Genomic DNA, 16,999 nt, shown 5'->3' with positions numbered 1-16,999 from the left:
ATATGAAACTTCAACTGTGTTTGAGCTGATGCAGTTTCAGATCACCACCACTTGCTCTCTAGCCATTGATCCTCCTGCCCACAGTAATACATCATGGCAACCTTCTGGGTTCAAATCTCCATTTTTTTGGGTCACCTGCAGCTTAGGCACTTTTGTGAGTATGCAAGGGGAGAGAGTAGGGCAATGAAGCCCAGCTTGAGCTCCTTTAGTGAAGGATGGTACAAAATGGAACTCATGTCTAAAGTACATTGCAAACAATCAGGGATACGTTTTAAATACGCTTAGTAATAATGGGAGGAGAGCCCTTTTACCATCATCACTGCTAGCTCATCACTGGGCATTCTTCCTATTCAAAATGGCAGCTGCCGATTCCTTTATTTAATATCATACCATTTCTATTGCTAGGGACAGCTATGTACTGACAAAGGGATATCGAACTGATTTCAATAACTGTAGCATAGCCATGTGGCACAGTTATTGTTTCTAGTGAAAAGGAGCAACATGATTAAAAAACCTGAAGCTTCATAAGTGAAGATCGCTTCTCAACCTATGTGTTCAGACAAATAAAAAAATCTGACTTGGATGGAGGAAATATCCAAACATTAACTCTAAAAGGATAAAACAATTTGATATTTACAAGAATATTTAACAGGGGCAGTTGAATCTCTCACATCTCGATGTTGTGCACTGCTTTATTCCCCATAAAATAGTAACACACTTTATTTGTAGGGTGACAAGAAAGTTCTACCAACACATCCTTGCCTTGGTATTTGCTGTTGATGAGATCAATGGGAATCCCAAGATCTTGCCCAATGCCACGCTTGGATTCCACATCTATGATAGCTATTCTAATTCAAGGATGACCTACCAAAACACTCTGGATCTGCTCTCTAAATCACATCACTTTGTCCCCAACTACATATGTGGAATTCAGAAAAAAATAGTAGGAGTCATTGGGGGACTTACCTCTCACACCTCCTCATCCATGGCAGATGTCTTAGGTCTTCACAAGATTCCACAGGTACATAAAATAGATATTTCATACTGTAGTTCCATCTACACTCCTTCCACTAGGAAGCTGTTGATTCATAAGTATCAAGTGAAAAAGGAAAATGGTTGCAATATATTGGAGCATGTTAGTATGTGCATAAACCAACTTTTATGAGAGAGCCATTTTCCCAAAGATGTGTGTTTAATATATTTAGTAGAGGATTGGGCTCACATTATTTCAATTCTGCAAGCATTGTCCTAGCTGTCTGAAAAGTACCAATCACAATTCATGCTGTTGATAATCGCATGCACAGGCATAAATAACTCAAGACAAGAATGGCCCTCTCCCTAGGAATCATGAAATTCCCAGCTTGTGGAAGTATGATGTTATTCAGCACTGTCCTCTTTCAGAGGCTAATGAAAAGCACTTTTCTTGTTATTTTTCTAGCATTTGGGGAAAGAGAAATAGTGGTACCAATTTTGTGTTGTTCTGCTACATTACTGAACTTCATTTTAGTTGCCTTAATTTTTGCTGATATTTTATTTTCATTATATATACAGTAATGGTTTATTGTTGATCACAGAAGAATAAAACATATTATATTCAAGAAACCTATAGGAGAACTCGCATGAGAGTTCTTAGTACATAAACCGTCAAAGTCTCTCTACAACTGCTGTAAAGGTTATAGACCAAAAGAACATGATCCATGGTTTGTCTCCCTCCATTTCCACAATCAAGTTTTGTTGATTTATCCAAGCAGTATGTAGAAACGAGCAGGGATAAATGCTCTCCTCTCTTTGACACAATCCATGTGTACATGTATGCGACAGTGATGACTCCACAATAATAGGAATCAATATCTACATAAATAAATGAGCAAGATTGTGTGTTTTGTGTGTTTTTCTAGGTAAATAGGAGGGTGGCCCTTTCTCTAAGATTAGAAAATATGGAATGCATAGGATTTCTATTAGATAAATGAGTGTGTTGTGAATTCTTGTTTCCACATGGAAAAGTTTGGCTTTTTTCTTTTTCAGATTTCATATGGTTCATTTGAACCAGCCATAAATGATCACTTCAAATTCGCTTCCTTTTATCGCATGGTCCCCAATGAAGATCTTCAGTACAAGGGAATTATCCAGTTACTTCTGCATTTTAGATGGAAATGGGTTGGGCTCATCACTCCAGCTAATGAAGCTGGAGAACAATTCTTGAAGACCATTGAACCAATGCTCTTGAAGAATGAAATCTGCTCAGCATTCACAGAAAGAACGGAATACTATGTGCAATTCAGCGGTCAAATATTTGATATAATGGATCAATCAAAGCTTTTCTTACAAACTTTCATGAAAAGCAAAGCAAATGTGATTGTTATATATGGAGAAAGTACATCTATTATATGGCTTACGTCTGTTTTTATTGCAAGGAATATGATTCCGCTAATGCTTCCTCAATCTGTAAGGAACAAACCTGGAGGGAAGGTATGGATTACAGCAGCCCAAATAGATTTCATATCAAATATTGTAGGAAAACTGATTGACCCTAATATACAAATGCTCCAAGGTGCTATCTCCATTACAATTCACTCCAAGGAGATTCAAGACTTCTCAGACTTTCTGCACAGTGTAAAGCCTTCTGGACAAGATGCAGATGGTTTCATCAAGGATTTCTGGGAACAATCATTTATTTGTTCAGTTTCAAACTCCTCTGCATTAGCACTCCTTATGGGTACATGTACCGGAGAGGAGATGCTGGAGACCCTCCCTGCGCCAGTTTTTGAAATGAGCATGACTGGCCACAGCTACAGTATCTATAATGCTGTCTATGCTCTGGCCCATGCCTTACATATTAGGTGCTCATCTGAAGCCATCTGCAAAAGGACAATGGACGGAAACAGACTCTTTCCTCTGAATGTAGAGCCTTGGCAGGTAGTGTTTCCTGTTACAAAGTCTTTACTTTATAACCTGCTCATTGTTGTGCACTCCACTGATGTAAAATATGGGTTGTGATTTCTTTATAATAAATAAAATAATAAATGTTAATACAAGAAAATGAACATTAACTAGTTTTATTGTGATCCCTTCCAACTCTATAATTATATGACCCTATGATTCTTGAAAATATTTGCTTGAACTTCCCCTGCCTGACTTCCAGCAAAGTAAAGATTATTTTTCAGTGGCAGGCGGCCTTTCTTATAGCAGAACATGAATTCTAGGGACTTTTTGTATATCTTCAATAAAGCCCCTCTCAATTCTTATGTCTGTGTAGAGCACATTGGTGTAACATGCTGTAGCCAAGAGCTGATGCCCTCCACTTGTGTTGGATATGTGATGGCTAGTGGAAGAGCCCAGTACATCTTGAGGTGTGGCAAAGGTTGTAGCTAGTTTGCCATTGGTTGCTGTGGGAGCCCCTTCACATGTCCACCTAGAACATATTCGCTTTAGAGGTGAGGACTTCCATATGAGGGATCAATTGCACTCTGCTCTACTGTGTGTACTAAATAATCCCTACTCCCCAGGAACATATACTCACACAAGACTGCTCAAAAAGAGCTCCTGGCCCTTTTGGTGCCCATCATCTCAAATTCCTTTTATATATTGAATCTTAACAAAGGCTGCTCTGAAATGTATCTCCTGACTATTGAGTTTACACTTATTCATGATTTCCCTGCTGAAATTTGGGCTCCCTCCATTGGGAACTGAAGTGGTGAACTCCTGGAGGAAAAGAACTTAATTTTTTCCATGAAAACTATTGAATTGTCTTAGTAAGGCTATTACAAGACTACATAGAACTTTTGATTCTCTTTCCACCCAGCTACACTCATTCCTGCAGAGGCTCTCATTCAACAACAGTGCTGGGGATGAAATTACATTCAATGAACATGGAGAATTAGCAGCTGGATTTGATATTACAAACCTGGTCACTTTCCCAAATTATTCCTATGTCAGAGTCAAAGTCGGAAGGCTGGATCCTCAGGCCCCTCCTGGAAAAGAACTCACCATTAACGGGAACGGAATTCAATGGCACAGAGCCTTCACTCAGGTAAGAAAATCACTGCACACAGGAGTGGCTTGTCTAGCTTTGACTAGTGTTGCCCAGCTATTGCTGCCACTACTAATAATGCTGCCAATAATAATTGGTACAAAAAGAGCAATGTGCAAAGAAAACATGTCAAACTAAGAAACAGCAATGGTTATTAGAGAGTGTTGTCCTACATGCTTGTTTGTGACATCCCCAAGGCAGCTCTCTATTTAGTGGCATTAGATAGAATGCTACGTTAACTGTATCTTTGTGAATGAACATTGTAATCTTCATGAGTTTTTCTGTTACCGCTTGAGACTCTAGTGTTGGGTTGCCATCATAGGGACCACAGCTGTGAGGCATTCGCAAGCTTTTTTGCGGAGAAAGTCCTGTTGCTCCACCATGACCTCCCTACCAATTTTGATACAGTGACTGAACTGGAGGCCCCTCGACTGATTTCAGGTCCAATGTTGGACCATTTTGATCGGATACTCCCTGCTGATGTGGATAGATTCCTCCAAGTTGGTAGGCCCACCACCTGCCTCCTTGATCCGTGCCCATCTTGGCTGATTTGGGAGTGTCCAGATGTTCCGCGGACCCCCCTGGTTGAAATTATCAGTTTGTCCCTTGACACGGGGACATTCCCAGGGGAACTGAAGGAAGCAGTAGTGTGTCCATTCTTAAAGAAAACTTCATTAGATCCCTTAGACCTATCCAATTACTGCCCAGTTTCAAATCTTCCATATCTGGGTAAGGTAACTGAGAGAGTGGTTGCTGAACAGCTTGATAGGTTTCTGGAGGAAACCGGCTTTAGATCCATTTCAGTCCGAGACGGCTCTGGTTGCCCTAACCGATGATCTCCGTAGACAACTGGATCGAGGCGGTTCAGGACTGCAGATCCTTTTAGATTTGTCAGCAGCCTTTGACATGGTCAATCATGATCTTCTGCACCACCGCCTCGCAGACGCGGGGATACAGGGCGTGGCCCGTAACTGGCTGTGCTCTTTTATCTCTGGTCGGGAACAGAGGGTGGCACTAGGGAGGGAAATGTCATCGCCCCAGTCCTTGGTGTGTGGAGTGCCGCAGGGCGCAATTCTCTCCCCAATGCATTTTAACATCTTTATGCACCCCCTTGCCGAGATTATCTGGAGCTTTGGGCTGGGCTGTCACCAATATGCTGATGACACTCAGCTCTATCTGCTGATGGATGGCCACACCGACTCGGCACCGAATACACTGACCAGATGCTTGGAAGCTGTGGCTGGATGGTTTCGTGGGAGCCGATTGAAACTAAATCCTTCGAAGACAGAGGTCCTATGGCTGGGTCGGGATGGCATGGGGATGAGGGACCAACTCCCTTCTTTTGCGGGGGCCCAATTAGTGCCATTGCCTTCCGTTAAGTGTTTGGGTGTAATCCTGGACGCCTCCCTTTCCATGGAGACACAAGTTACAGCAACAGCCAATGCGACATTTTTCCATCTTCGCCGCATCAAGCAGTTGGTCCCTTACCTTTCCCGCCCAGACCTGGCCACAGTGATCCATGTGATGGGCATTTCCAGGATTGACCACTGTAATTCGCTCTACGCGGGGCTGCCCTTGAAGCTGTCCCAGAAACTCCAGCGGGTGCAGAATGCTGCAGCGAGGCTCCTCACGGGGTCTCTGCCATGGGAGCATATTCACCCAGTGCTTTTCAAACTGCACTGGCTCCCGGTAGAGTACAGGGTCAGATTTAAGGTGCTGCTTTTGACCTTTAAAGCCCTTCACGGCCTAGGACCCTCGTACCTACAGGACCACCTCTCCCAGTATGCCCCACGGAGAGGCTCAAGGTCCATAAATAGCAACACCCTAGTGGTCCAGGGCCCTAAGGAAGTTAGATTGGCTTCAACCAGAGCCAGGGCCTTTTCAACTCTGACTCCGGCCTGGTGGAACGCTCTGCCTCATGAGACCAGGGCCCTGCAGGATCTGATTTCTTTTCGCAGGGCCTGTAAGACAGAATTGTTCCGCCTGGCCTGTGGCTTGGAGCCAATTTGATTCCCTCCCTCTCTTTCTTTTTTCCTTTCCTTCTCCTCCTGCGATGAGGTTACATTTTAATATTTTAATGTTTCAATATTTTAATGTTGTATTTTAATTTTGTTTTTAAGTTGTAATCATTCAACTTGTTTTTATTATTGCTTGTAAGCCGCTCTGAGCCCGGCCTTGGCTGGGGAGGGCGTGGTATAAATAAAAATCATTATTATTATTATTATTATTATTATTATTATTATTAAAGAAATGTATGGAGGTGTTTGTTAGGTTGACTCCTGCCACAGGCCTAGGAGGTTCCCCCAAAATCATGCCTTGCTCGGAGTGCCCTGGAGCCCAGCTGTCCATCCATGTACTCCATGGGTTGCTGGACAAAGGATTCAGGCTCCTTTCAATGCCTCAGTACAGGAATCCAGCTGCTTGTCATTGTCCTGTGCTGCCAGCCATGGCAGAGCTCAGTGGATGGAGAAGCCAGACAACCAGTTAAGTCTCAGGGGGGTGCTTGCCTGGAGGCAGAGTCCGCATAAAAGGTCCAGTCCAGTCCTAAGGTCACAAGTATCTCAGTTCATGTAGTCAGACAATCTGGGGGTCAAGAAAGCCAAGGGTCAAAAGTCACGAGAAACAAGAAGCAGCAAGGTCTGGTCAGGAATGACAAATGTTGTTTCCAGTAACTGACTAAGGCTAGAAACCCTGCTTAAGAAAGCTGGAGCCTGCTGGTTCTCATCAGGAGTAAGAAGGCAGATCAGCAGCAGGTGGAGTCACTTCACTTTCTGCTCCTTTAGCCTGCTGCTCAGTAGGTGAAGCCAACTCTTGGACCATGACACTGGTGGCATTGGCCATCAGAGCCCCTGTGCAGTTCTTCATCCCTAGTTAGCTGTTGGCATTATTATAAGTGTGAGCAGAGTGCCAAGCACGGCTCGGAGGGAAGAAAGGAGAGGATGGTGGATGGAATTGCAAGAGATAGAAGGTGGGCAGGTGGTATGACAAGTGAGGGGGGTAGACAGGCAGGTAGACCAAGGAAGCAGGAGGAGGAGCAGAGCAGACCCTGATGGCTGAGGAGGAGCAGTTACAGATACAAAAGAACGAGGTTGTTTTGCCCTCCCAGACCTTAAATTATAATATGAGGCTGCATGCCTGGTATGGATCAGGGACTGGATAAAGTTGGAAAAGCAAGAAGCATTAGATCTGGAAGGACATGACAACAGATTTGGATGGCATGCATATTTAAGGTATGGGAAAGGGAAAATACATAAAAGTTTTTATAACCATATAATTATGAAATCACTAATGAGTGTATGGGAGAGATATAAAGACTTATTAGAACAGAAGATTCCTTGGTGGCTTTCACCACATGAAGCTTTATTGCTCAAGCCACTCAGTAAAAAAGGAAAGTGGCTCATGTATGCTGATTTATTAAAGGACCAAGAAGGAAAATGGAAATTAAGAGATTACAAGGAAATAAAAGACCATTTTCAGAGCTGGTTACAGTATTGGCAACAACACGAGATATACAAGGAAGACAATAAGGAAGGATTTAGTTATACGATATGTAGATTTCAAAAGGAAGTTGTGGCAGGGAAGGTAAAGCTGCTTTATATAGTATTCTGCTAGAATGGGAGACAAAAGATGAGGAGGTGAAATCAGTCATGATCAAATGGGCACAAGTTACAGGTCATAATATATTGTTTGAAGATTGGGAAAGATTGTGGAAAACCAATTTAAATTTACAGATTATTCTTTATTGAAAGAAAACTAAATGAAAATGATGCATAGATGGTACATAGCACCAGTACAGATAGCAAGAATGTATAAAACTGGCTCATACATATGTTGGAAATGTAAGGAAAAAGAAGGCACTTTCAATCATATGTGGTGGGATTGTAGAGAAATTTAAAAATTTCGGGAAATGATATATAATGACTTGAAGAAAATGTTTAAACTAACATTTGTTTAAAAAAGGGGGGGGAAAGCCAGAAGCATTTTTGTTAGGGATTGTAAGAAAAGACCTGCCAAGGAAAGTGAAGAACATATTTATGTGTTAAATCAGAAAGAGGATGTGAGAGATGTTGCGGGGGGGAGGGGTATGTGGGGAAGATGGGGAGGAAAAAATTGGTGAAAAAACAATTGTTGGAATAATTTGTTATGTGAAAACAGTCAATATATTATTATTTTTTAAAAAGAAGAGCTGTACCTTTTTCCTCCCAAGGCATGTGGCACCTGGGCACATATGGATCCTACAGTTAACATTTCTGGCCCTCCTATTTACGGATAGATCACCTGATGTTATCCCTAAAACAATTTCTTAATATTAACCTCTTCATGTCTCTTTGGATAGGTGCCACCCATTTCCTTATGTAATGCCAACTGCCGTCCTGGTTATGAGAAGAAAAAGAAGGAGGGGAAGAAATTCTGTTGTTATGCTTGTGATCCGTGTCCTCATGGGATGTTCTCAAATGAGAAGGGTGAGAGATGCCATATTAGCATATACAAGTTATTTTAATAAATTCTTAACAACTGGGCAATGGGGTTTGCTCTGTATGGCCTCAATTTATATTGTTTATTAAAAATAGTATATTGATTTCCCTTCAGTCTCAGTAAAAGCTGCCACTATGAACAAATTATCTTAACCTTCTAGGGAGTAAACCATCAGAATGTGACGTTATCTGTAACGTAAAGATTTTCCATCAGTGTATCTACATTGATCTTTTAAACATTATGAAATATAATGTTCCATAATGTTTAATTCAGTTTCCCATTGCTGGTGGCTCACTGCTGAAGTGTCACATTTTAATAATGCATTTTAACTTTATAAACCACTAGTGTAGCTTTACCTCAAGTCCGTTTTGATGCAACAAGACACAAATTTCATACAGTGGTACCTTGTGTTACAGACGCTTCAGGTTGCAGACCCTGCTAACCCAAAAATAGTACCTCAGGTTAAGAACTATGCTTCAGGATGAGAACAGAAATCGCGTGGTGGCCGCGTGGAGGCAGTGGGAGGCCCCATTAGCTAAAGTGGTGCCTCAGGTTAAGAACAGTTTCAGGTTAAGAACGGACCTCCAGAAAGAAATATTTTCTTAACCTGAGGTACCACTGTACATACATTTTGCCCTGGAAGACAACACTAAAGTTTTGGGGAAGGGAGGATGGAATAGAAGTGGCGGTTTTTTCTCTGAGACCAAGGCTCTTTGGGGACAGTGTTAAAATCCTATAAAAATCACCCCTCTTGCTTCCAAGATTTCAGCTATAATATTTCTCTGATTTCATCATGAAGTATCTGTGGTTCTAAGAAAATGGAGGAGGACCACCAAAATAATAGTTTCTCGATATATGAAATGTAAGATTTCATGCATAACTTTATTTTCAAAGCATCTAGGGCACAAGCATTTGAACTAGAAGTTTTGAAACTTTTGCTTGGGGAAACACAATAGTAAGGGTCTCCTGAGTTTTTGAAAAAAACACTCTTAAGCATATTCCAGATTGTTTCCAATTGTCATGCAACCTTTTTTCAGGGTTGGAAACCTGTGCCAGATGTCCTCCGGATCAATATCCAAATGAAGAGCAGAATGAGTGCATTCCCAAGAAACCAAATGTCCTAGGCTTTGGTGAAACTTTGGCCATGATTTCAAGTTTCTCTGCTCTTTTATTCTCTTTGATCACAGCTTTGGTACTTGGCATTTTCATTAAGCACCGGGACACTGCCATCGTCAAAGCCAACAACAGAAGCCTCACTTACATTCTCCTCATCTCCCTCCTCTTGTGTTTCCTGTGCTCCTTGATGTTCATTGGAATGCCTAATAAGGCAACCTGCCCACTCCGACAAACGGCTTTTGGCATTGTCTTCTCTGTGGCCCTCTCTAGCATCTTGGCCAAGACTATTTCAGTGGTTTTGGCATTCATGGCTACCAAGCCAGATTCCACAATCAGGAAGTGGGTAGGCAAAAAACTGGCTTACTCCATTGTCCTTTCCTGCTCTGTGATTCAAGTAGGAATCTGTGCCTTCTAGCTGGCAACCTCTCCCCCATTCCCAGAAGTGGACATGCACTCAATGACTGAAGAAATTATATTCTTATGTAATGAGGGGTCAGTTCTCATGTTCTATTGTGTTTTAGGCTATATGGGCTTCCTGGCCATTATCAGCTTCACTGTGGCCTTCTTAGCCAGGAAGTTGCCGGACAGCTTCAATGAAGCCAAGTTCATCACCTTCAGCATGCTGGTCTTCTGCAGTGTTTGGTTCTCCTTTATTCCCACATACCTGAGCACCAGAGGAAAATACATGGTGGCTGTGGAGATCTTCTCCATCTTGGCTTCCAGTGCTGGGCTGCTGGGTTGCATCTTTTCCCCTAAATGCTACATTATTGTGGTGAGGCCTGAGCTGAATAACAGAGAGCAGCTGATACGGAGAAAGATGTAAAGAACAGAATATTTTGTCATTTCTGTATTTAGATTCTGTAGACTTATTAGCCGGGTCATTTCACTGTGGTTTTTCAAGAAAGGAAGTTACCTGAAATGATCAAAACAACAGAAGAGATTGTCTTATCATTTATGTTCTTGATATGCAGCATAGTTGCATATCAGGTATAAATGAACTAGGATTATGTGTCAGCTGTGGCGCGGGAAATAGGAAGAGCCTCGGCCGCGCCAGACCTAAGTAGGCGAGGCCAAGCCCCCGAGCCAGCCGTGAAGCCTGCAACCCCACCTCCTCCCTAGCTCAGAAGTGGCTTTCTTGATATGCAGCATAGTTGCATATCAGGTATAAATGAACAGGGGTTATGTGTATGAAAAAAACTATGGATGATATCCGTAGCACCTCTGAGCACCAGAGGAAGATACATGGTGGCTGTGGAGATTTCTTCCATCTTGGTTTCCAGTACTGGCTTGCTGGCATGCCTCTTTTTCCCTAAATGCTACATTATTGTGATAAGGCCTGAACTGAATAACAGAGAACAGCTGATATGGAGCAATGTATAAATGGCAGAAGAGATTGTAGTTTATGTGGGGAGTTAGGCTCTAGAAACTTTCTGGCCAGTGTCAGATGTGGGGGTCAAAATTACAGAAGAGCTTGCCTTATCGTTTCTGTTCTTGGCATCCAGCACAGTTACATATCAGCTGGAAATGAATTGGAACTAATGTTTCCTCCCCTGTTGTCTATTTTTTCCTGTTAATTTGGCTATTTCTGCATATTCCATTACCTTCTGTGGCCATTCTTCTACTGTTGGTATTTGCTGTTGTTTCCAGACCTGTAATCTTATACTTGCCTTGACATGGGGCTGGAAAGGGAGTCAGAAAGTGACTCACCTTCACATGGACACTGCATCAGTCTCAGAGGGCTCAAATTCTTGAGAAAGAGAACCAGTGTGGTGTAGTGGTTAAGAGCGGTAGGCTCTTAATTTGGTGAACCAGGTTCGCATCTCCGCTCCTCCACATGCAGCTGCTGGGTGACCTTGGGCTAGTCACACCTCTTTGAAGTCTCTCAGCCCCACTCACCTCACAGAGTGTTTGTTGTGGGGGAGGAAGGGAAAGGGGAATGTTAGCTGCTTTAAGACTCTTTCGGGTAGTGATAAAGCAGGATATCAAATCCAAATCCAAACAAAGCCCTGACAGTTCAGCATGACACCAAACATGAGGCATTTTTTCAACAACCCAAACCTTCCTTACACCAAGGGTACCCAATCTGTGGCCCTCCAGATATTGCTGGACTACAGCTCACATCAGCTTCCAATTGGCTATTATTATCATGGATGATGAAAGCTGTAATCCAGAAACATCTGGAGGGGAAAATACTGCCTAGCACTGCCTGACAGTGATAGACCACCTAGTCTTCAGAATTACTACTTCTTACAAGAGTAAAAGACGGATGGCACAGTTTTTCCTTAGCATGCCACTCTGCTTCAAACCTGTATATATGTGCTCTTTCAAAAGCAGTTCAGCTGTGTTCTCCAGGGTCTCTATATCCTGATATGGTTTGGACCCTTTCCATCATTGTTCCTAAGTTTCAGTAAATGTAATCAATGTTACATATGACAGCGAGAGTAAGGGCCAATAGCAGGAGGAAATTAGACAACTGGGGAAAGGATGCAGTTGGCTCCCCTCTAAACACATTTTGATAGAGGAATTTTTTGGAAAAAGATGGATGCCTGTCTACAGGTGGGATGTTTTTGTTTTTGTTTGTAGTTAAGGATGTCCTGCATTAGCAAGCGGATAATACTTGATGACCGTAGAAATCTCTTCCTAATCTAGGACTGTATGATGTGACAGATATGTTTACTTTGGAAATCTTCCCTTTCTTGATGCACTATAGAGTCAAAAACAAAAAAAGGTTATCTGACCTGTAATTATTAAAATTACTATAATCAATTCACCTGGCAAAGCACCAGAAGGCATAATGAAAAATAAAGATTCAAAAACTAAATCAGAAATGATGAAAAGCACCCCAGTGTTCCATTCACAGCTATGGTAAGGGCGGGGAGAGGAGGCCAGGCTCTGCTATTTCAGTCAGTTTCCCTCTTTCATGGTATAGGTCAGGTTTCAAATCACTCTAGATTAATTCACATTCAATTAATTTTTTAAGTAACAGTGATAAAGTTAAAAAGAAAGTGGCTACCTGCCTCTTTAAGGACATAAGTGCCAAAGTCGGCTGTCACCAAATACATCCTGTTCAAGTCAGGCTGATGATAGTACCAATATTGTAGAGAGTCCATGTGTAGAAGGATATTTGTGATGAGGATGTTGTTGCTGCTTCTTCTCCTACTGCTTCCCAATATGGTGCCCCAAGTGCACACTGTTGTTTGCAGCAGAAATAATCCTGTGCATATTCCACATGAGTGGTATGAACCAGGGGACCTTATCATTGGTGGCATAGTGTCTTATATCCATTACGTATTCCCCAGCATTTCCTTCCATCAACACCCATCTCACAACTTTATTGACAATCCAGTGTAAGTAAATGGACCTTAAGATTATTTCTTTTATTCCTTAGACATTTATATCCACCTAGAAAGTACTTTTGCTTTGGAAAGAAGGCTATGAAAAAATATTTTTAATTTATTTAAAAAAACAGTCGTAAGAATTTATAAGAATATTTTATTCTTGGTTCAGAGTAAAGAGGAGACGCACCATAACCTGCTTCAAGTTGGACAGTATCTCTCTATTATCCAGTGAAGCATAGATAACTCACTGAACTTCCCCAGTCAAAGAGGCTAAATTAGGGTTGTGTGAGCAGTGTACACACATCGGAGACAGAGCCATGGGAGCACTGCCTCAAAGCCGGGTAAGCCAGGCACTGGGCTTGAGGAGAGGGCCATGAGAAGCTGACAAGGTCCTGGAGTCCTTCTGCCTCCTTCACAAAGCCTAGTTAGCAATTTTTCAGCTTTGAGAATTAGATGGAAGGATTCTAGGACCCTGCCAGAGCCTTGTGGCTCCTTCCTAAGGGATGGCAATGCAAGGTCCACGTGGGTGCAAATTTTCAGCCTTGCAATATGCGTCATAGTACCCAAGTCTGCCACTGCCAGTCAATCCTATAAAGCTCCATTTAAAAAGCCAAGACAGCCAAGGGTCAAGAGGTCAGTTTGACAACTTCATTTCTTCAAGAACATTCACTACATCCTCTGGCCACAATGATCAAAACTGTTCCAGCACAAATGGAACAGAGAGTGCACTGCATACCATTTGACAGGCTCCAATTGTATCATGCAGTTCTGTCTGAGACTGATTCTGAGGCATCAGGCATAAGACTGCATTTTATTAATGTTTGATCAGGACTTGTATATTAAAGAGAGAGCTCAGATTTTCAAAAGTTTCAAGCCAGGCAGAAGACCAGCAGTTTACAACCTTGGTAATGTTTATCCTCCTAGACAAGGGCCCCTTTGATTGATAGCAGAAAACAATTCTCAAAGTCGTAAAAGCTGAAATTACAGACTGAGTGAGGACACTGACTCTACATGTTACAGAAGATAAAAAAGGCAGAAATAAATATAATTAGGAATGAGTAAATAGTAAAATAATGCCAATGTGCCTCCCAGTAAAATGAGCCAGATCTTCTTTCTAAGGTTAAAAGGCCAAGACCAAATGGGGAAGCATCTAGCTGGCAAGTCTTTTTTTCTAATGGGAAAAGCAGCTGGCTGAAGGAGGGGTTGTAAACTGGAGAGGCTTCTTTTGAAGCTGCTTTTTACTGAGTTCCTTTTTACTTTACAAAGGCCTTATTCCTTTTAAAAGGCTACCTATGTTATGTATTAAATATATTGTCTTAAATGTAATTATGCAAAGGATTTAAGAAATGCTAGATTTCATATAGTTCTAAGAGTTGTATTTTGAAATTAAGTCAGCCACCAGTCTTGCCCCCCTTGCTAGACAAGAGACGCCGTCCTGAGCAGTCCTGATATATTAGTTGTCAGACATTTGTTTAGAAACCTTCAAATGAAGGAGATCTTTCAATGTTGATGTGAAACTCAAGATCCTTGACATATGTTTAAGATAAAAATTTAAGATTAACCATTTGTTTTAGAAGGCAATAGGGCAAGGAGGGCAAGAGGTGAGCTGGTAATTAAGATGCCTTGTTGAGACACATGTAAGATATATTACTACTTATTTGTCATTTATAGATGTAACAATATATAGCTCTTTGTGTTCCATATAAGGACAGGAGGATATGGGTGTATCTTCTAGGATTGGTTCTAGCAATCAGCCAATAGGAAATTCAACCAGGCTGATTGGACAGAGGTAGCCACAGGAGGAGCAAAGGGGGCTGGATTGAGGGAATATAAGTGCTGGCCATAATGGCAGGAGGCCAGGCCAGAGCTTGGTAACCATATACCACTGTGCCTCTCATTTATTTGTCTGACAAATAAATAATTATTTTAATTTCTCTATTGCTGCGTTGAATATTTCATTCCAGCTAAGCGTTAACCACAAGCAGGGTGCTACAATTCCATCTCTAAAGTGCTTCCAAAGACGTAGCAGCAGGCTGCTAATGTTATAATAGAAATGCTCTCTTGGCCAGATGACAAAAGAATATTCAACACTGAAAAGTTCTTCCAAATAGCTGGTTGTGGACACAGTCCTGGTAAATATGAAGATATGAAACTTCAACTGTGTTTGAGCTGATGCAGTTTCAGATCACCACCACTTGCTCTCTAGCCATTGATCCTCCTGCCCACAGTAATACATCATGGCAACCTTCTGGGTTCAAATCTCCATTTTTGGGTCACCTGCAGCTTAGGCACTTTTGTGAGTATGCAAGGGGAGAGAGGAGAGCTATGAAGCCCGGCTTGAGCTCCTTTAGTGAAGGATGGTACAAAATGGAACTCATGTCTAAAGTACATTGCAAACAATCAGGGATACGTTTTAAATACGCTTAGTAATAATGGGAGGAGAGCCCTTTTACCATCATCACTGCTAGCTCATCACTGGGCATTCTTCCTATTCAAAATGGCAGCTGCCAATTCCTTTATTTAATATCATACTATTTCTATTGCTAGGGACAGCTATGTACTGACAAAGGGATATCGAACTGATTTCAATAACTGTAGCATAGCCATGTGGCACAGTTATTGTTTCTAGTGAAAAGGAGCAACATGATTAAAAAACCTGAAGCTTCATAAGTGAAGATCACTTCTCAACCTATGTGTTCAGACAAATAAAAAAATCTGACTTGGATGGAGGAAATATCCAAACATTAACTCTAAAAGGACAAAACAATTTAATATTTACAAGAATATTTAACAGGGGCAGTTGAATCTCTCACATCTCGATGTTGTGCACTGCTTTATTCCCCATAAAATAGTAACACACTTTATTTGTAGGGTGACAAGAAAGTTCTACCAACACATCCTTGCCTTGGTATTTGCTGTTGATGAGATCGATGGGAATCCCAAGATCTTGCCCAATGCCACGCTTGGATTCCACATCTATGATAGCTATTCTAATTCAAGGATGACCTACCAAAACACTCTGGATCTGCTCTCTAAATCACATCACTTTGTCCCCAACTACATATGTGGAATTCAGAAAAAAATAGTAGGAGTCATTGGGGGACTTACCTCTCACACCTCCTCATCCATGGCAGACGTATTAGGTCTTTACAAGATTCCACAGGTACATAAAATAGATATTTCATACTGTAGTTCAATCTACACTCCTTCCACTAGGAAGCTGTTGATTCATAAGTATCAAGTGAAAAAGGAAAATGGTTGCAATATATTGGAGCATGTTAGTATGTGCATAAACCAACTTTTATGAGAGAGCCATTTTCCCAAAGATGTGTGTTTAATATATTTAGTAGAGGATTGGGCTCACATTATTTCAATTCTGCAAGCATTGTCCTAGCTGTCTGAAAAGTACCAATCACAATTCATGCTGTTGATAATCGCATGCACAGGCATAAATAACTCAAGACAAGAATGGCCCTCTCCCTAGGAATCATGAAATTCCCAGCTTGTGGAAGTATGATGTTATTCAGCACTGCCCTCTTTCAGAGGCTAATGAAAAGCACTTTTCTTGTTATTTTTCTAGCATTTGGGGAAAGAGAAATAGTGGTACCAATTTTGTGTTGTTCTGCTTCATTACTGAACTTCATTTTAGTTGCCTTAATTTTTGCTGGTATTTTATTTTCATTATATATACAGTAATGGTTTATTGTTGATCACAGAAGAATAAAACATATTATATTCAAGAAACCTATAGGAGAACTCGCATGAGAGTTCTTAGTACATAAACCGTCAAAGTCTCTCTACAACTGCTGTAAAGGTTATAGACCAAAAGAACATGATCCATGGTTTGTCTCCCTCCATTTCCACAATCAAGTTTTGTTGATTTATCCAAGCAGTATGTAGAAACGAGCAGGGATAAATGCTCTCCTCTCTTTGACACAATCCATGTGTACATGTATGCAACAGTGATGACTCCACAATAATAGGAATCAATATCTACATAAATAAATGAGCAAGATTGTGTGTTTTGTGTGTTTTTCTA

General features: G+C 41.4%; 1 pseudogene across 1 annotated transcript; it reads left to right on the top strand.

Annotated features, from left to right (window-relative positions):
• The first annotated feature begins 2,088 nt into the window (after positions 1–2,088).
• Positions 2,089–10,445, top strand: LOC309516469 (vomeronasal type-2 receptor 26-like; annotated as a pseudogene). Its single transcript has 4 exons — positions 2,089–2,916; positions 3,803–4,030; positions 8,367–8,493; positions 9,544–10,445. The product of its transcript is annotated as a vomeronasal type-2 receptor 26-like (transcript).
• Positions 10,446–16,999: the final 6,554 nt, after the last annotated feature.

This window comes from Podarcis vaucheri (genome assembly GCF_965113315.1).
Source record: "Podarcis vaucheri genome assembly, chromosome: 13".
Taxonomy (NCBI): Eukaryota; Metazoa; Chordata; class Lepidosauria; order Squamata; family Lacertidae; genus Podarcis; species Podarcis vaucheri.
Note: the sequence above shows the minus strand (reverse complement) of the source record. Positions and strands in the feature narration are given on the sequence as shown.